This window comes from Nipponia nippon, unplaced genomic scaffold (assembly GCF_047370975.1).
Source record: "Nipponia nippon isolate SJK-2023a ecotype South Korea unplaced genomic scaffold, ASM4737097v1 scaffold_1, whole genome shotgun sequence".
NCBI classification, from domain to species: domain Eukaryota; kingdom Metazoa; phylum Chordata; class Aves; order Pelecaniformes; family Threskiornithidae; genus Nipponia; species Nipponia nippon.
Window position 1 is genome coordinate 117,456,737 of NW_028262290.1, and position 20,520 is coordinate 117,477,256.

At 43.9% G+C, this 20,520-nt stretch overlaps 1 protein-coding gene across 5 annotated transcripts in view; it reads left to right on the plus strand.

Moving 5' to 3' along the window:
- Window positions 1–15,104: 15,104 nt before the first annotated feature.
- Window positions 15,105–20,520, plus strand: part of MYRIP (myosin VIIA and Rab interacting protein) — a 237,561-nt gene continuing 232,145 nt past the window's right edge. For all 5 annotated transcript variants that reach the window (XM_087768883.1, XM_087768898.1, XM_087768916.1 and 2 more), the window contains exon 1: window positions 15,105–15,403. The gene's annotated coding sequence lies outside the window, so the exon portion shown is untranslated. The remainder of the gene's footprint in view (window positions 15,404–20,520) is intronic.

Sequence of the window (20,520 nt, forward strand, 5' to 3'; positions counted from 1 at the left end):
AGAAGACATCTCTTCCTACTTAAGCCAGGTCAACTCCTCTGATACCCTGGACTTAACCATGGGTAGGAATCAGGCCTCTTATGTCTGCTACTTTACAGAAGTCATATAAACATCAGGGATGCGTTAAAACAAACCCAGATCTGGGGCTGGCTGTGGTGTGCAGGTAACCCAACATCAGTGCTGGGTAAATTGCTGCAGGACTACCAAAGTCCCAGGAGGAATATTGCTGTTGATCTCCACCATGCACGCACTGTTTGGAACTTCTCAGTAAACGAGCTCGTATTTTGTAGCCTAGGATTAAGGCACTGAAATAAAAATTCCCTTTCAGGATAGTCCACTGGTGACTGTGAAGAATTACTGAGTCTAGTGTGTATTTTTAAAGTAAATTTCCTGGGTGTATTTCTCATTTTTAGTATGCATTAGTTGAGTACTTGGTAACTGGAGTATTTTCCATTTTCCACTGATGTATTTTCACTGCAAAATAAGTATCTAAATATAATGCTATTGAATTCCTTTCACAACAGTTGTCTCTGTCTTAATGCCAATAAGAAATTTAATTGGCCTTGTACAGCCTTCTACTAACCCGTGATAAAAAACTTATTTAAATGAATTGGATATCATCTCCTTATAATTGTGAATGCCTTTTTCTTGGTAGGCAGAGCTGAGTACATAATTTCTTTTCAGCAACCTTTAGAGGTAATAGGAACAACTTTCAATTAATTGCAACTGCCTTGGCAAATCTGATCTTTCTCACCAAGCCAAGACTGCAATAGTCTCCACTAAAGCAGCTGCTGAGAAAAATTGCAGGCAAAACACATAAATTGGTTGTTAATTGTGTGCTTGATTGGTTAAAGAGTTTGCAATATTGTGCACCATTCCTATTATTTTAAGGAGGGAGACGAAAAAAAAGACACTTGTGTATATTATAGTAGTTTCCAGGAAGCTTAGAAGGACGATTTGAAAGGGGAAAATGCCCAGCCAAACATTAACACACCCCCACTGTGTTTCCAGTTCTTAATCTGTCATACATCAAATTGATCTGCAGTAACGGAAGATGTGTTAATTTTTCTACCACAAATTTGTTAAGAGACTGTGTAAATGATTAAGGCAAAAGCTGTATAATGGTTTTTGCTGTGTTGGAGGAGGGGATTAGGTAATGATCCCAAACCATGAAATCCCTGCATTTTGACAGTCGCCTAGCAGTGCGCCTTGCTCTCCTAGTTAAATACATACAGTAAATTGTGTGGTGACACTACCAGCATTCAAGGTGCCTACAGAAGCTGCATGTGGGGGAAGGAAACTCTTTGTCTACCTTTCTGTACCCTTTGCAGCACATCTATTTTTAAAACCTCAGAGAGGACTTTGCCCCTGCCCTCTTCAAAGCACGTACACGTCAGCGCTGCTCGTCACTTTTATTTTCCTCTGACTAGAGTAACTTGCAGAGGGAATTCAAGAAGTAAGCAGACAGCAGACACGACATGAGCACTGTCAGGGTCCGATGGCAAGCAGCGTTAAGCCATGCTCAGAAACAGGATCGGTTTTATTTCCTCCTCCCCTGGCTTGCCTTTTTTTTTTTTTTTTTTTTTTTTTTTTTAAGACTTTGCAATTCTGCTCAGCATTGCATTAGGGAAATTTCCAAAGGCAAGATGGGCTAGAGAAAGCTGAGAGAGGAGAGGCAGAAGCACACTGAAGCTTCTGAGAAGATGAGGTCGAGTCTGGCTCTGTGAAGTGCTGAGGGTCTGGCCCGCAGAGAGCGGCTTTGGGCCAGCACCCGCTCCGCAGCCCGAGCACACGGTGAGAAATAACAAAGTTGACCCACCACTTTGTTATGCCTGTTCGATGCCAGTGCAGATGCCATTGAAACCCACGGCTGAACGGGAATAACAACTGAGAGAGCCGCTGGTGGTCCAGGGCTGAGGCATGCAGTGCAAACAGGAGTTTATCAAGGGCGAGCTACCAAACAATGATCACAAGTTAAGTTGGTGACAGGACATAGGTCCTTCCAGCCATCGGAAATCAAAGAGGGTATTAAACTGGCAGGATTAAACATCTCTAATCGGATGAAGAGAAATGAGCAAATGGCAGCCAAGCAGGAAGATCTGGGTACATTTTTATTGTGTGCCAGAGCTCTTTTTCAGGACCCGTCTGAGCCGTGCTCACAATTCCTGCTCCCCGCCTTGGCAGCTCATGGCTCCTCACTCCCACAGACACCCTGAGCATGTCCCTCCCTGGTCACAGCGTGTCCCTTCCCCAGGCACAGCCAGCTCCGGTGGCATTTCCCTTCTCCTCTCCCAGCTGGCTCCTGATCAGACCTGCTGTGCGCACCTGCACCCGGGGCAGGGGGTGGGTTTTGTTCATAATCTCTGTGCAGATAGTGCCCACAAATAAGCACCGCGGGGAGTACACGAGCACAACCGGCAGCTTTAGCCCAGCAGGCGCTTGCTGAGAAATCAAAGCCTTGTCCTGGCTGTCTGGATGGATAAAGAAGGATTTGGCACCCACTGCAATCCTTGTCTCTCTTACCCTGTCTCATGGCAAAGCCACATCCGTTCCTTGCAGGAGACTATTTCCCCTCCTGAGAAACTGCTCCATTTGGGGGGATTTGGGAGGAAGCAGAGCCTGCTCCTCTTGCTTTCTTGCCCACTCATTTCATCCTAGGTTGCAGAGATGGACAACGTGAGATCAAATGCGTTAGAGAGACCAGGAAGCTAAATGTCTGTGTACAGCGTGGGCACTTTGTTAGGACATGTCACCACCTTCATCAAACTAAGCAGTGAGAAAGAACTGAGGGGTTTGTAATGCTTTTCAAAGAAACTCGCATATACTGATTTTTAACTCAATGCAGACAGCCTGGGTACATTTCACCCTATAGCTGGGAGGTGAGATTCTGGCGCAGCTGAGGCCAGGAGGGTGTGGTGTCTGCCCTTCAAGATCAATTAATTGTCTTCAACGCAGCAACAGAAACTTACGTTTAGGAGTGCAAGACCTGGGGCGTTCAAATCCCCTTGCTCCTCAGTTCAGCCCCAGCCCATGCCTGCCTCTCCTGCACTCCTGGAGGAAGGCTGCACACCCCAACCCTGCTGCATAGGGGCTATGCATCAAGTACCACAGCTAAAGAGAGAAATACCAGGGTTTGCAGGTTGTGATGGTCCTGCGCAGCTTCCCCCGGCCCCTGAGGTGGGAGCAGCCTGAGCTGGTTGGGGAGGGGAGATGAGGCTGGGTGGCTGCAGTGCTCTAGGGTGTGCAGGCACGTGTACCCCGATGTGGTGGCATAGGCTGACCCCCTCATGTGTGCCTCAGCATCAACGGCATATGACAAGAGTGTAACGTGGAGACAGGCACCCTTCATACCTTCGCTCATTTGTGTCTGTTTAGAGGCCGGAAAGCCCCACAAATGAGAGTGCATGAAATATTGTCATTAAGACGTGCTCTCCGACTACCTAATTCTGCTGCTCGTGGGTTCCTTCCAGAGTATTTCTCTCCTTTTCTTGGCCACATGGGTTTGGCCGCCTCTGTTTTTTCCCTGCCTCACAACTCCTGGCTACCTTTCCAAATAGCGATTAGCTTTAAACACTTGCTCAGCCATCCTTGACGCTGAGCTTGGCTTCTTTCTTCTATCTTAACAGTCTTTTCTCCTTTGACAACAAGGTTATATACTTTCACACACTGTCAAGTATCTGCTCCTCTTCTCTTCCTTTCCTCTGAGCTCCTCAGTAAACATTTCACATTGCCATCAAGCCTAATGGTGCTTACAAGCTGGGGTTTTTTACACTTACTTTCAGTAATCTCTTTTTTTTTTTTTTCTTTTTCTCTTCTACACTCAAAGCTGCAGGCTGCGAGGCTATAGTAAGGGAAAAAAAAGCCGTTAATTTTATAGGCCCTGAATAACTGAGTTTGCTGAGGTTGCACCAGTAAAAGCAAAGTAACCTGCAGTGCAGAAAAGAATCTGGGCTCTCCGTGCAAACAGCTCTATGATGTGCCCAAACTTTGGAAACTTCCCCTGTGGCTCTGCTCTCCCTGATCCTCTGCTTGTGCAAATGCAGTGGATTCCTGCTCTAGGAATACAAACCTCAGCATCCCAGTGCCATGGAGTGGCTACTCGATGGGGTGCAGCAGCCACCTATGCCAGCCTCTGGAGATCTCAGCTCTGAAGGAGATCATCTGGTTTTCTTGCTGTGGATGGAGGAAGACAGTAACTCAGACCTTCGCCAGTGGCAGTGATGTAAAAACTTGAGTCATGCTAAAAATCACTATTTCCTCTGCAGGTTAGATCAAAGGATCACAAGGAAGATGGATGTCCAGGCTATGTTGATCTGAGCATGATCCGTACCAGCCCGTTCTCCTGCGTCCCATGGGAATACACATTTGCCTGATCCAGCAGAGCACACAGGTGGGCTTCAGCGTTGGCACGGTCACTCGTGTGTTGGCACTGTAGCTTAAAGGACACCTTTTAGGCACAAAGTAAAGATAAACCAGGGACAAAGTGATTCAGCTCCTTCTGGAAGGAGACCACAGTAAATGTGGTAAGTCAAATTAAGGCTATATTAAGGAAAAATGGAGAACCTGGAGATGTCAGAACTGTGATCAGGCTGTGATTCACTCTCACGTTAAGCTGACTGAAGTGCAATCTGCTGGCTAAAAAATAACTTTTTGAGAGGTGTACAGGAAGGCAGATTTTGGCCAGACCAGTTCCTTGAGGTAACTCACTATGTGGCTGCCCAAGGAGAGAGAAACATGGCTGAGGAGGAACACAGTAGCAACATCATTTGAATGCAGCCTTCATCCAGGCTGGCTTCTCATGAGTGAGAAACTCCCAACCTCAGAGACTTTGCGATGTTCTTGCCATCACGATGTGTTTAAAATGGCAATTGTCCCCCCACCTTTTTCCATTCATGTGTGCCATTTTGCTTAGCAGAGAGCAAACTTCAAAGAGTAACTCATGCTCATCACTTGAATGAGGTTCAGGATGATGAATTCATCATGGATTTGTGATTAACTCTCATGCTTTCGCATGACTATTCAAGCTCAGATTTTAAGAACAAATAATAGCTTAAATATGGCTAGATCATTGAAGATGTCTATTGTCCCCTTGTTCATGAACTACAGTGGCACATGGTTCATTAGTACTGCAGAGAATGAGCACCAGGGGAATCGTGTTTTCTTTGCTGCATTACGAACACAAAGGTCAGATTTTAATATGGAAGGTCTTGACATTTCCTGTAGGGAAGTTTCTATTTTAGACCAGTAGAGGGAGAAAGCAGGCCAAAGACATAAATGAGTGGTTTTCATGAAGATTTATTGTGGAAAAAATTCAAATTTATCTCCATAGTTGGAGTGCAAGAACAATTGTTCCATTTGCTGCTGGGTTCTTTGCTGATGCCCTTTATTATTCTATTTATTAACAAGCTAATGAATAGTAGGTATATGTTATATTTTCCTATCCTGACAGGGAAAAAAGGACAATTTAATTTGAGAAGCAGAGTTTTAGTAGTCAGTAGCTGAAAACCACACTTGAATATTCGGCTAGGTAGAAAGAAACTATTTGCACATATGAAACACTTGATGCAACTCAAGCAAGTTAATCTTCTGGATGAGTGTGTAAGGTGTAATGTCACAGGACACCATTCAAAAATCTTCCAAATAATAAAACATAATAATAAGCAAAATAATAAACAGTCACACAAAAATTTTGGAAAGCGATTGGCCCATATTTCCTGAAGAAATTCTTTCTGCCTTGAAATTATCGGTTTCATCTGTAAGACATTTGGTACAGTACAGGCAGGGAGAAGTAGAATAATTTGCACATTCAGACCCTGCAAGACAAGGAATGGGCAGTTAGGAGAACTACCAAAGTAATCACACCCAGAGAGTAATGAGATTGTCTGAGCTCACCTTGTTGGTGCCACTGTTTCAAATGTAGTCTCCCTGATACAGATTCAGATATCGTTCGCCTTGCACAGTCTCTTCTCATTTTCTTGCAGAAAAGGATGTGACTGACATCTCCAATGTGGAGCTCTTTCTCCCCGTGGTGTCTGTGGAATGCACTGCAAAGTGTCTGGGTCTGATTGCATTTATTTTAAAATGCAAATCATACCAAACATTAAGAAAAAGTTTAAGAGAGTAGCATGCTTTTATATTTTTTTATGGTCTAGAGTACTGAATGCTCTGGGGAGGATTAGGAGAATGGATCCCTCCATTAACAAACGCAGCCCACCAATATATTTAATATGTCATTTCTCTTTTGCCCTTCCCTGAGCCCCAGATTTGTCCTAGATTTGAGATACCAGCTTCCACGATTGTGTGTACCTGGTCCTTTATAATTTTCTCTATAAGTAGGAAAGGATGTTCGGGTACTAGAACTGACCACAGAAGCTGGCGCAAATGTCCTGCTCCTGAACTAGACTTTCTCAGCAGGCTGAAGGAATTTCACTTTTATTATTCATGCAGCTGGTAAGATCCTATGTATTTCTGTCTTTCACCTTATCAAGAATTCATCCTTATCCTTACCATCTTGCATTCAGAGAACCTCATTTCACAGATAAAGCTGTGTCTGGGGGCTACAGGGATCCTGGATCTTCTCAGCTTATCCTGTTGTATTCCCTTTTCACTTCTCCATTGGCAAAATACCTCCTTCCACTAAGTCAAGAGCCTTGATAATGCCTTCAAGGATAGAGCACTTTCCAATTGTTTGGTGCTTTATATGGAGATCTTTTTTAATATATTTATGCATCGAGTAGAGGTAACATTAAATTGCAAGAAAGGGCAATAGAGCTGCAAGTGAAACGAATGAACCTCAGCTATAAAAGCTAAAGTCTTACAGCAACATTGGCCTGACAATTTATTTGCTGTTCTGTTTGGGGTTTTTTTGGAAAGAATTATAGCTTGCAGTAAAGCTATTTACATCAAGTACATCAACTGGGATTTGGTATTAAAACTGTAACTGAATCTGTTCCCGTTAATGTTGTTTAATATAGACCATCGAATGGTTTAGAAGTAATGAAGTCACATAATACTTATGATGTACACTGGGTCACCACTAATAGTTGCTGTGGAAACCTTATTGTCTCTTTTCTTCTACCACAGCAGTACATAATCATAGTGAGTTTGTTTTTTCAAGGATTGCATTCCATAGCGCTTTCAAAGAAAAAGAAAAATTAATGACCTTCACCTAAGTTTAATTAAGGGAGAGAGGATTCCTCACTTTTCTGCACCAGGCATGGGAATAGGAGTGGGGCTGTATTTCAGATGCCACCGCAGGGCCACTCCAGCTTCACTGTTCAGGCATGAGGACATGAAGTTACAGAACCAGGAGCACTGAAACAAAAAGGGCTGAAGTATCCAGTAAGAGTGTGGGCCATCTGCCATTCCAAAAATCAAGCCATTGAGCAGTGATAGCTGTAACAGCTCAACTGCACATGTCGATGGAGGCCCGATCTAAGTGAGTTTGAATACAGGGAGGATCCAGACAACGGCAACGTGTTACAGGGAACGTGATAGCACGTGTGCAGCACGCTGGTACCGACACATGGAAAACTCACCCGCTCAGGAAGGCCATTGATGGTCATGCTCCTGCCTAAGTGTATTTAAAGTAAATAAATGACGGTCTGCAACTTTGTATTTGTTTTACAGTTAGGGTCCAATGCCTGCCCTGGAGGGCAACCAGCCTGTCAGCCCTGCTCAGCCCCGCTGCGGGGATCACGGGCATCTTTCCTGTCATGAAGCTGTCTTGTTGAGCCAAGGCATCAGAATAATCGCTCATAAGAATGGCCACAAGAAAACAACTGAGGGCCTCCAAAGTGGACGTCAGGAAAGAAAGGGCCATTTTATCAGAAACACCGTTGGATTAAGACTTGGCTGCAGAGCTTTCTGTTCCTGGTACCACAGACTGCCTGTGCACAAGATGACTGACATTCTCTGTGCTAGACCCTATTTCAGTACAAATCATGCATAATTGTTTTAATGACTTTGTTAATGATTCACAGATATCTTATATGCACTATTTACTCAGCTTTCTTCATTACCCCACGGCCTACAGCGGAGATGCCACTGAGGAGAACAATAATAATTGGCACCCATAGGAAAATGAACAGTTTGAGCTGTGTAATTAGAGACCAGTCTCTGCCCTTAAATTCTTAATTAATAGATGTGGGTATTTTAGGTTTTAACATTGTGGTTACTGTATTTTTATACATTCACCAGGAACTTGCATAAGGAAATGAAGTTCAGTATATAAATATTTATCTGGGGTGACACACCCTGTTAGTCTGAGAGCTGAGAGTTTCAGAGCTGAGCAGAGAAAGAGGGCATATATCATCCGGTCCTGGGTCTACTGGAGGGCTGATATACTCCAGTTTCCAAACTGGAAAGGTAGTTCTCATAAGAATTATAAAAATGAGAAACTCCTGAAATCTAGTTTTCAATAAGATATTGTTAATTTGGGCAGAGGAGAGGGAGGTGAGGAATAGGCCTTGCAGGGCTGATGCTGGTCTTGCGGAAGAGCGCATCTGTGCAGTGCCTGCAGCCCTCAGCGAGGACGAGCCAAGGTGAAATAAGTGATGGCCCTGTCAGACACAAGACCTTTAAGACAAGATGGGAAAGTAAAGCAGCTGATGAGAGGTCCCAAGGCAGATATACAAAAAAGAAACTTATGTGGATTTGGGACAGTCCCTGGAGAATTTGATTTGCATAAAACCATGCAGTCATTTCGGCAGCTTGTGACAGATATAATCTTGCTCCAGTACATCCCATGCTCTTTTGGGGGTAAGTTAAATAAGAAGAATTTTACTTTGTGCGTGAGAAAACACCAAGGAATAAACTGATTATAGAAAATCCAGGGAGGGGAATTAGAGCATTCATGGGGTAAGCTCTTTGAAACAAGCACAATGTATTTTCTATGGGCTTGTACAGAGCACAGCACAAGGGGTACTGAGCATAATCAAGGCATGTGAGAGGTTGTGCAAGAACATGTCAAACAATAATGTGATTAGATGTGCCAGCATCTGACACATCTACTTTCATAATACTTTCACTCAGTTTTCTGGGAAGGGGTGCTGGCAGGCAACCTTCTTTTAATTGCCGTAACAGTTGCTGCTATGCATTTGTCTCTAAGCTTTGTGTTTGGGAACAGAGAAACTACTTGATGAAAAACTTGATGAAAGAGTCATCACGGAAATAATTTTTGCTCGATAATTTTTATTTTAATGTCCATCTCTGCTAGATGTGTTGTGGAGATAAGTTTCTCAGAATATCTGTTACTGCTATGCCTGGGTAAATCTTACCAGTCAATGCATCTAATGAATATGGTCTGCTTCCCTGGCTCAGACATGCTCACGAACTAGACTGTCATTTGCAAAGAGCTCGCCCCACCATCACGGGGCATTTTTGCTGTTCACAACATCCATTTTTTCCTCAACCATGTGGTACTGATTCTGAGCAGATGAATAACACAGAAATAGGGACTTAGACATAAGACGGCTGCATAAAAATTTCGTAAACATGTAAACACTTGTGTGGATGAAAATGTACCTTTTTCCATGCAATGGTCTAATGGGAAGGGAAAAAAGTGAGCAAGCTCACCCTTTCTCTGCATCTCAAAAGTGGTTAAATCCTATATCCCCCAAATAAAGGGTTGGAAAACTCTGCTCAGCTGGTTTAGTTGACCCCATTTCCATGCAGAGATTACTATCAGGATTAGGGTTTCTTTAAAAAAAAATAAAATCTGAAAACTACTTTATTCAGGGTATACTAAAATATAGGAAGTTAACATAAAGTATTTTAATTTTGACTAATCTTTCTTAAAGGAATTCATTGGTTTTGTACTGCCTCGGATTTTTAAGACTGTTCATGAGGATTTGTTATGTTATGGCTGTCATTTTGCTTGTAAAATATAAGCAGAGAATTACATAATATATACTCTTTGTATCTGAGGATAGTTTGTCTGTATAGAGTTATAATAAGGGGGGGAAAGCTCTTTAAGACCATCACCTTCAGTTATCAGCTTTAGCCCAAGGCAGTTGGGTTGATGACAGCTTCTAAAATTTAATTTTTAATAATTTCAAATAATGAAAAAGCTCAATTTATTTGAATAAGAAAAGCATTTAATAGGTCTCTCTATGAAAAACAACCGACTTGACGGTAGCCTGGCTCTAGGCATCAGAGGCGTTAAGTAAAAGTTATGTTTAGAAGCAAATGAACAATTTCTGACAGTGCTAAAGAATTGAACCAGTAAAGCCAAAAGAGAGTAACTCCAGAAACAACCGCAGGCGAAGTGGGCTTAGATGGGTTTGTTTTAAGCCCAAAATTTCACAGCCACCTGTTGACTCTAATACAAAGAAACCAAATGAGGCCGAAAGAAAATACCACTAAGCACAAGAGAACAAGAGCTAAACCAACACTCACTCCTGTTTTTTCAGCGCTTGAATCTGTGAAGTTGAAGCTGACTTAACATGAGCATTTTCCTGTTCAGCTGGAGCCTTGCATGGTTTTTGTTATACCTCCCCTGGGCACCATGCAGCTTCTTCTCATTTTTTTAATTTGTAAAGAACAGAGCAGTGCTGAAGCATATAAAAGACGCTACCACAGCCTCAGTGCCACTTTGCACAGGACGTAAATGAAGCTCTAAAGAAAAACTTCAGTGGACCACATCGTCCCTGCGGCTGCTTGTCCTTGGATTCATGAGCAAGAGGAAGTTATTGCATGAAAGGTGGGGCTAAGCGGAGAAAAAGATTGATATAAAAATAAACCCTGGGGATGAATGACACTTGCCTTGTGTGTTTCAGGCACTGTCACAAAATGGAGTTCATTCTTCAGGGAAATTGAAGAACTCACCACACCTTTTTAAGATTTTTCTTTTTACTTGCAGAAATGCAGGAACTGAATCTTGTCTTCACCCATATGCATTCGGTGGCAGGCATAAGGGAAGAGCAGTAAAAGAGCCTTTATTTCTCTGCATGCAGCATCTTCAAGCTTGCATTTGTGCACCCTGTATGAATGAGGAAATCTGCAGTAACAGCGGTACGGTCAGCATCACATTCGCTTCTGAAACTTTTATTCCCATTCTGATTATTCTTCCCAGTAATCATGGGTAGTTCCTGCCACCATTTTTTTTTTCTCTGCCATCTCTTTTACTAGCTCTTACTCCTGTTGTTACCTTTTAACAGACCACAAAAAAAAAAACCAACCAAAAACACACACACACAAAGACACACATCCTCTCCCACCATCCCACCACTGGTCGCAACAAATCACTTTTACTGCATCAGTTACAGTTTGTCTGCTGGTGTTTCTGTCCCAGCTGTGAGACTTTAGTATGTTTGTTTCTTTTCGAAGTGTTAGCTCGCTTAAGTTCTGCTGCTAGTTAAATAGCAAAACTTCAAGCTGTCTCCTTTACTAACATCTGTATGTAATCCTAATTCTGTCTTCTCTCGGCTTTCCTTTTTCTCTTTTCACACTTAACGTCTGTCAGAGCTCCTCCTTACACTGTGAGGCTTGCAGGGCAGGGAACCTGACTGTTGAAATCTCTAAAGAAAAGTCATGGCAAAACGCTATATCACATTGTGTGCTGCACATATTAAATACTATTAAAAATTTGTCCATTCTTCTCAGCTCTTTCACTTTTTTCCTATTTGCTTATGGGCTATGAATTACTTAACTGGTTTAACTGAATTATCATAATACTCCATGTTTGGCATACACACTTTATAAAATAATTCGTATTTATGAAGTTCTTTGAGACCCTAAGGTAAAAGGTTACAATGACTTCCAAGTTATCACCATCAAATTATTGTTCGCTCCATTTTGTGGAAATACTCTGAGGTCTTAACAGATCTGTTGAAAGCAAGAGAGACTTAATTACTTATTACTGTCTTTATTTTCTGCCCTGAGATAGCAATAGGCTGGAATAAATTCCTAACTGGTCCCTGTGGCTAACAGAGTGACTTGTGTCTTTCCAGCAGGTACTGTCCACATTTGCATATCCAATTTTCTTACTAAAAAACCCCACCTTGGTCGAGAAGGTTGGGACGCTCAGAAAGCAAACTTCACAAAGTCCTCCTGGAATGGTCTGGGATTGTCAACAAAGCCCTTTATATAATCCAGCGTGACTGCGTGCATTGGCTAACACCCTCTCTCTGCAACCCACTGTATATCCTCTGAGGGACACCAAACCAGGGCAAATTTTATTTCCCCCGAAACTAATTTATTTGCAGATTTTGCAACAATTGTATGCTGTACAAAAGATGGCCAAAACTCCTGACCATAGGAACTGTGCTCCAAAAATGTTCCTTATGGCCACAAGCCCCATTCCATGGATGCTGAGGCCAGAGGGAAGTTCACTGCAGGGTGGGACACCCTACCTGGGTTGCCCACTGCTGGATTAAGGCAGGCTCCCACGAGTCCTGGCACTCAGCTTGCCCTGCCCTCCTTGCACAAGCGTGGCCTGTTGGTCACCCAGCGCAGCTTGGGGACAGGCTCAAGAGTCACCTATTAGCCACCACAGCCCTGTAGCCACATGTAGCTTATGCCACCACTGGATTTAGTGCTGAGCTTTCCAAGCAAAACACGCCTGCTTATTTCAGTCTACATTCGGATGACTTTTTTCTTTTTCTATGAAAAAGGCTGTGTTGTGACAAGAGAAACTCACCACCAATAAAATACCTATTTTCTTGTCCTGCACCTCGTTATTACTAGATCCACTATCTATTTTTTACAAGATTTTTTCCATGCTACAGCTTATTTAGCACCATGTGGCAGAATGGTTGCTCTACTACAGATGCCTACCAGGGGTCTGACTTCTTTTTTGGTTCTCCCAATACTGAGGTCATTGTCACTGAAAGATTGCATGGCCTGCAGTTTAACCTAACTCTCTTGTGAACATAAGGAGGCCTGGGAATGTCAGAGCTATAGCAAGTGAGATAAATATACAGGGCATTCCCCTTTCCCTGATGACCCTGCCACTGTTGCCAGTATCCCTTGCACCCCTTGGTGCCCTGCTCCCCTCTGCAATTGCCAGGTGCTGGGTGGGAAGGGGGTCGGACATGTTTTGTTTACTTGAGTCTCATCTTTGGCTGCAGAGTTTCTCTCCCTGAGACTTCTTTTTATTCTCGTCCTTATTTAGATACTCATTTTAATTATTCAATGGCTGTGTCATATGCGATTCCAGGGAAAGCCTGGCATATCTTAGTTTCTCCCGTCTGTGCCTTATGATTTTGCCTATGGGGTGAAAAAAAGATTTTAGTCAGGATTTTTTGTTTTTTTTTTTTACTGTGAATGGCATTGATCAGAAAATACTTGCTATGGATGCAAAGAGAAGTTGATTTCTTTTGAAGTGAGACACCAGAACTAGTTGATGAAGACAAACAGAACATCCAACAGGTAGAGAGGGGATGCAGACAAATGGAGAAGTCCAACATACTATCCATAAGGCCATTACAGTATTTCTTCACAGGTGCATTGTTCTTCCCTTTCCCCTCTCTTAGTCGCACTCTTTCAGTTGTTAATGGCTGGTTTAAGTGTGCCATAAGTTAATACCTTCCCCGTGGAGTAGTGTTGCAGAGTAAAAACATACTGATTACTGTACTGGTGTGGAACAAAAGAGCCTCTAGTCCAGCGCTTTGTCTCCAGTGGAGAAGAATATGAAATATTACAGAGAAAGGTATAAACTCTCCGTGTACCTAATTGTGCAATGTTGAGGCAGGGGCACTCTTGAACTCAATATTAGCCTGAGCGTGAGGAGCGGGGGCACAGTTTTACCTGTTTGATCTCATGGTTGTGTAATCATAAGCATTATAGCTAATTGATATTGATGACTGATCTTAAAACACGTTCTTCTGTCAGGGATTCAACTTGCAGTATAAGACTGGGGAGGGATTTCTACCCAGATATTTTTTCAGTTATTAAAAATGCTTGGTGCGTGTTATTGATTACTCTTCGAATACAAGTGATGAGTGACCTTTCCTTTTAGTCAGTTCCAGATTTGTTGCCATGTCATGTTGCTCTTGAAAAATGTTGCTGTTGAAAATGATTGGTTCTTTTTCTTGTTTTTATTTAAAGAAGTAACAAGTTTCTTCTGTTTGGGAAATACCCAGACATGTATTTACCTATAGGTGTGTTTTGGGAAATACAAAATAATATTTGATGCAGCATACTTCCTGAAGTTTTGCGTTTTTATGTACACTTTTGAAATGAATGTGGTGTCTGCCTCACAGAGTGGCACCCATTTTACTAACATAGACAAGCGTAGGTTAGCATAGAAGTAAACGTTTGATAAACCAGTGTATTTGTAATGCCATGAAATTAATGTAAACAAAAATATTCTCCTAGAAAACACTTTCCGTGAAAACCTGCCAACATTTATTGAATACATCTGTCTTGACAGAGCACTTCAACTGAGATCAAATAAAACCGTACCTTGCAGTGAACAGCTGCAGCTATTTTAAAACCAAGTTAAACAAGCATGAAAAAACAGGGATAAAAAATAACACCACGGGGAAAGTAATTAGCCTGACACAGTACAATCTGCAGCGATACAGGACATATAAAAAGCACGGTCAAACTACAGCGGTGACTCACGGATGATTTGAGTGACTGACCAGGCCACACCTTCGTTACGCCTCCCCGGTGTGCTGCATCCATATGGGTGTCATTCTCGTCTGTTGGCACCAACCGGCCTCTTGTTTTGTTTTGTTTTTTTCCCCTTCGGAAGACCCCCCCCACCCCGGCCGGCACCCCCAGCCAGGCACAGACAAGCGTCGCCTATTCGTTTCTCCGCTTTACTTGGCCAGCGGGCGCTTTGCTGGCGGACGGGCCGCCGGTATTGCCCCGCGGCGGCCGTGTGGGAGCAGCGGGCAGCCCCGAGGCCCAGGCCGGCGCCGAGGGAGCCCGGTTGTGGCTGCCCGGGCCCGGCCCGGCCCGGCCCGGCCCGCAGCACCAGGCGCCGTTGTGGGGGCGAGCACCGGCTGCGCGGGGTTGGGGGGGGGGGACGAGGGAGCGCGCGCCCCCGCCTCCTTCCCGGCGCCAGCCCGCGTGCCGCCTTCGCCCGGCCCCTCCTCGCTGATTGGCCGGCGGCGCCCGGGCAGGTGCCGGTGCGCGGCGGGGGCGCGGCGGGAGCTGCTGCCGCCGCCGGCACCGCAGCAGCACCCAGTGGTGCGTCCGGCGGGGAGGGGAGGCGGCGGCAGGAGGCAGCGACTGCGACGGCGGGCTCTCGGCGTGCGCCGGCCGGTGCGGAGCGGGGCAGGGCACCTGTGCCCGGCGGCTCCGCGCAGGGGTCCGGCCGGGGGGCGGCCGCAGCCCCCTCCCTGCATGAGCGACGGGGCGCAGCCGCCGCCGGTGGCTCTGCCAGTACCCCGAGCGCGGGGAAGTTGCTGCCCGCCTGCCATTTTGGTGTAGCCCTCGCCTTCGGCCGAGGGTGAGTACGGCCGGGGGCGCGGCCGCCGCTCCCCGCGGGCTGGGGCAGGGGCAGGGTCCGGGGCGGGGGGTCACCCGCAGCGTCGCGGCGGGGCCGACCGGCGACGTGAGGGGGGGGGGGGGGCTGCGGCAGGGCCGCGGCTGCGGGGCCTCCCGCCGCAGCGCCCCGTCGGGGGGCTCTGCCCGCGGCGGGTCCCCCGCGCGCCTGGCTGCTGAGGGGGCGCGCGCGGCGAGCGGGTGCCGCGGCCGTTGGGGGCTGAGGGGCCGTCGCCCTGCGCGGCGGTGAGGGGCGAGGCGGGCGGGCGGGCCGCTCCTCCGCGGCCGTTCCCTGTGCTTGGGGCGGGGGGGGGACGACAGACACGACGAGACAATATTAGGCTTCTTTTAATTACCGGCCAGGTGTCTGAGTACCTTTGTGGCGTTCTGCTGACAGCGTGGTTATTCAAGCGCCGTCACTGCAGTGCTATTATTATTATTATTATTAATTATTATTATTATTGAAGTGTTTAACTCTTGATCAACTTCACCGCGAACACGGGGAGGGGGGTGTGTTTCTGCATGGCGCTGCCTCTGCCCCCTTTCCACGGGAGCATCCCGCCACTCTGCACTTGTAATTTATGCTTCAGACAGAAGCAGCGTGCGTTTTCCTAGTATCAAGGTCAGTTTATCGTAACTGCTGAGGAAAATACCATATGGCTCGGGCTGACTTTTCTTGGGGAACCTAATTAAGTAGGAGCGTGTGTTGTGCTGGGGTTTGTGCTATGTTTTAGGCGAACGTAACCAAATTAGATCGCAAAATGCCTTAGAGTGTGTGTGTGTGTCCCTCCTCAGGCGTGTTTGCAGGGATGTTAACTGCATCTAGCAATCTATTTTGACAAATGGTGGGTTTTGCGTTATACCTACCATTTTACTAGTTCCTGCATTTCTGAAAATGTGGGTAACTGTCTTGGTATGGAGCCTGGAGTTTGTTAGAATAGGCACAGCAAGGATTTTGGCAATAAAGGTTTTTATTAGTTCCTCTGATAACCATTTTCTGGAAGGCTAGAGAGAGAAAGGAGGGAAAGTTAGTTTAGTTCTCACGTTACCAGACATTTTTCTGACTTTGAGGGACCTATCATCAAGCTGGACAGATTTTTATAGTTGCTTATTAATGGTGATAGCGGTTCCCTGTGAACTGCGTTGAAACCACTGACGGGCATTTAAGTGTCAAACTAATGTTTGCTGCTTATTTCCAGCTTGAGACAGCGAACAGAGCTGTGTAAAAAGCAGAAGGTGCTGTATCTTGTACGTAATTGCTCAGGCTGCTGCCTTACCCATTGTTACTCAGGTACTGGATTGTATCAGAGCATATTTACATTATGCCCAAGGATCTAAAAATGTGCTTGGTGATTCTGTAGCCTTCCTGTGGAACTTGTCAGATAACTTAGTACAATGCATATAGCAATTACAAACAGGAGAGTATCATTTTCAGCAGCTGTGATACATTAATTGCTAGTGAGAACTCCCAGAAGTCAATTCTACCCCAGTAGCCCCCACGGGGATGAGAGATACTTAAAGAGCACTGCCCCCTGTGACAGGACTTGCATCTTGAACCTGCTGCTGATTCAAGTGACACATGATTGTCCTTTCAGATGGGTTAATGCTTTTTAACAGACTGTCTTCATCTGAACCAGTGCTGTCTAGGAATGATACAAGATCAAGAAAGCTAAGCTAAAACTTTTGTTTATTTTCCTGAGTTGGTTTCCTGCTTCCACCCTAACCTGATGAATACAGCTGAGGGCGCTACAATTGATTGCTAAACCAGGCTTTTGGATTATATAGGATGTACGCAAGTGTATGAACATGGTAGGAATTCACCTTTCTCTTTTAATAGTTGCAGTAAACAGAACACTTGAAGAACTTGTACTTAAACAAAGAAAAAAAAAATCCCTAAACTATGCATGGGTGATGCTGAAGAAAAGCTGTATATACTAAATGCACTATTGTTCATAAACAGTACATCTGTATGAAAATGTGACTCCTTTGTATTGCTGCCAATATGCCCTATTGTTATCAGACTGGAGACTGCTGTTTGACAGTGTAAACCACCTTAACTTGCCCTTGGAAGGTTGGACAAGTTGAAAGGAACTAGTTGAATATAGGTCCATGAAAACCATAGGGACAATTTTTCTCTTTGAGAAAACCAATTCATTTGAGTGGACTAATTCAGCCTTCCTGTGGAATGCTTTATTCACCTTGCTTTTAGATCCAGGTAGGTTATTTACTAGATAGATTCTTAGAAATAATAAAGGCTTCTGGTTTACCTGTGAACCACTGACAGCCAGAAAAAAAACCCACATCCCCAAGTTTCTTATATTCAGAGATTTATAAGAGCTTACTTTCAAAAGAAGCTTATTGTACTTAAGGGAAGAAGAAGAAGAAAACTGCTATATTTCAGTGTGGAGCGAAGCGCGCCATACTGTTGCTCAAATTACCAAAGAAATTTGGCCTTTATCTTCAGCATAATCAGGGAATTTTGTAGAAGGGCTAAATACAGGTAATTTGATAAGATTTCAAGCTGTGTTGTGTATCTCTTATTTGTGAGCTTAGGCAAAGATGCCTATCTCCAAACTTTATGTGAATTTACAGAAACCAAAGAGGAAGACCCCTTATATGTGGCTGGCACACTAGTAAGATCTGTCGTGTGTATGCTAAAGACTAGTGATCATGACCTGCTTGCTATTCAACTTTCAGTTGAAATGTGTTATCCTTTTTTTTTTTTTTTTAACAATCCTATAGAAAAATGCCATGCTGCATTTTTTAAAACTGCATTTTTCAGAAAATAACCATCATGTTCAACATTCTGTGTCCTGAAAAGAAAAATAAATAAAGCACACTACAGTGGAAAGCAGTTTAGTGAATCACCTAGCAGCTATAGTGTAGATGAACAGAGTATAAGGACCACAGTGGCTTGACTGGTCAAAAGCTAATATCAGCATTATTGCAATACTGACTAATTTTTAGATCTTATGGATACTATTCTGGGAACACATTAAATTTCCAGGCCAATATGCATTAAATTTTAACAGAATAGCCTTTTTTTTTTTTTCTTAAAGAATGTTATCCTCACAAAAACCTTTATCCTGCAAATTTTTACTGACCCATTAGTCCCTGAGCTGGGTAAAGGAAAGAAGACCTCTTGTTACTTCCTATTACCTATATGCTTCATTTACCTATTGATCGACTGATGATCATAAAAGAAAAACTAATACTGGTGTTTGGTATTCTGATTATTGCAGTTATTACTATCTACTGGTTGTTTTAAGATATAAAGCATTACCATAGGAAATTAATTTTGCATTCTTCAAGGCAAAGTACACTTCCAAATAAAATATCACCTATTGAAGTGGAGGAGGTAACTACTGCGGAGATTAATCTTGAAGATGAGACACTTTTGATGGCATTGTCTCAAGTTGACTCATGGTAATCAATTAAGTAGTCTTCCTGAGTTTTGCTGGCGCTGGCTGGCAGGCGGGAAGGGAACTCTAGCCTGTCCTACTGCTGAAGACCCAAGCTCAGGTTCTGCTGTGCAGCAGTTCCAAAAATCCTCTCTTCCTGGACTCTTCCTTGCAACATATGCTGCTTATTGATGGAGAAGAATAAATGGATAAGTGAGTTAATGCAGCCATAGTTTCTGGATCAAGTCTGTCTAAAGGTAATTTATTGTTGAAAATGAGATGCAGTCTCTTCTTGTGATAGCAATCTGAAGTGTACAGCTTCATTCAAAGGCTGTTAAAGTCCATGGTATTCACCCTGGCTTTAATGAGTCTTGAAGCTGGCAACAGCCTGAAATCTTCAGGGTTTTTTAATGACAAAACAATCCCTTCCCCAACACCCTCCACTCACCTCCATGCAGAATAATATGTGACTGCTGTTGTAAACCAACTTTCTGTTCTTGGAAGAAGACAGTACGTAATCTGTTGTTTTCCTTCTGGAAAGAAAGCAAAACATGTTTACAACTCAAGGAGTAAATTTTCTGTTCTGCTTTTGTGATGAGGAGTTTTATCTCTTCTGAAACTAATACAAGAGCTTCTTTGCTTTATTAGGCATTACTTCTGATACAGAAGGTCATTTTAATGTGGTTCTCTTCTGTCCCTTTTGGGCTGTATGAACAGGATGTTGTGATACAGGGCAATCCAAATAGAAAAGTGCTGGTTTGTGCCATTATCATTAATTGCTATGGCGTGGATGTTCAGCCTATGATTTAAGTGCTCTTGACAGAGATGAAGCTAACACTGTCCTGACATACCTCGAGTTGCAGAGTGTACCTGTTTTTCTAACTATTGTTAATCTTGCAAGAGGTTGATTCCTTTTTTCCCCCTTACGAGAACTGATCCCTCTGCCTCTCAGTGGTCATCCCCGGGAGTGCTTGGTGTACCTTTCTGGAAGTTACCTCAACACTTGCATCTAGCTGTCGTAAGTGCTTTGACATTTGTTTCACAGACCATGAGTTGGATTTAAGTTAAACTATAGTGTGTGAATTGGAGCAACACCAGGTTTTAAAAACAATTGAAAGCGCTTTGGGGAGGATTCTAAAAGGTATAATCTGGTGATGTTTGTTTTTACAGTCTCAGTTGGGCTTGATCTAAATTGCAGTGCCAAAAATTGTCCATACGTTTATCACCGCAAGCACAAAAGTCATGGGTTGAGTCCTAAATGAGAAGAAAACAGTTCACCTCTAGAGGAAGATCAGCCTGATTATTCCACCCCACCCCACCCCCACTTCTCTTCTACTGTTTAATGACGAGGCTTCAGATTCCTGCTCCAAGGTAGTATCACAGGTCAAAAAAGAGGGGAATCAATGGATGAAATACTGTAGACTGTGTTTCCACACATGATTAAGTGAACTGCACCTCCTCCATGGAAATATGTCATCTATGTAGTTGTGGTAGGTGAAGAATACTTAAGATTGTGCTTTCGGCTGGGGGGGGGGGGGAGTTGGTGTCAATGTTGTATCAAGGTCCAGAGGCCTATTATAATGGATACTAGAAATCTATAAATAGGGAGAAGCTAATGTAGAGGATTAGAAATGGGAATTTTCTTGGTTCTTCATGTAGGCTTATCAAAGGAGCATGCTGT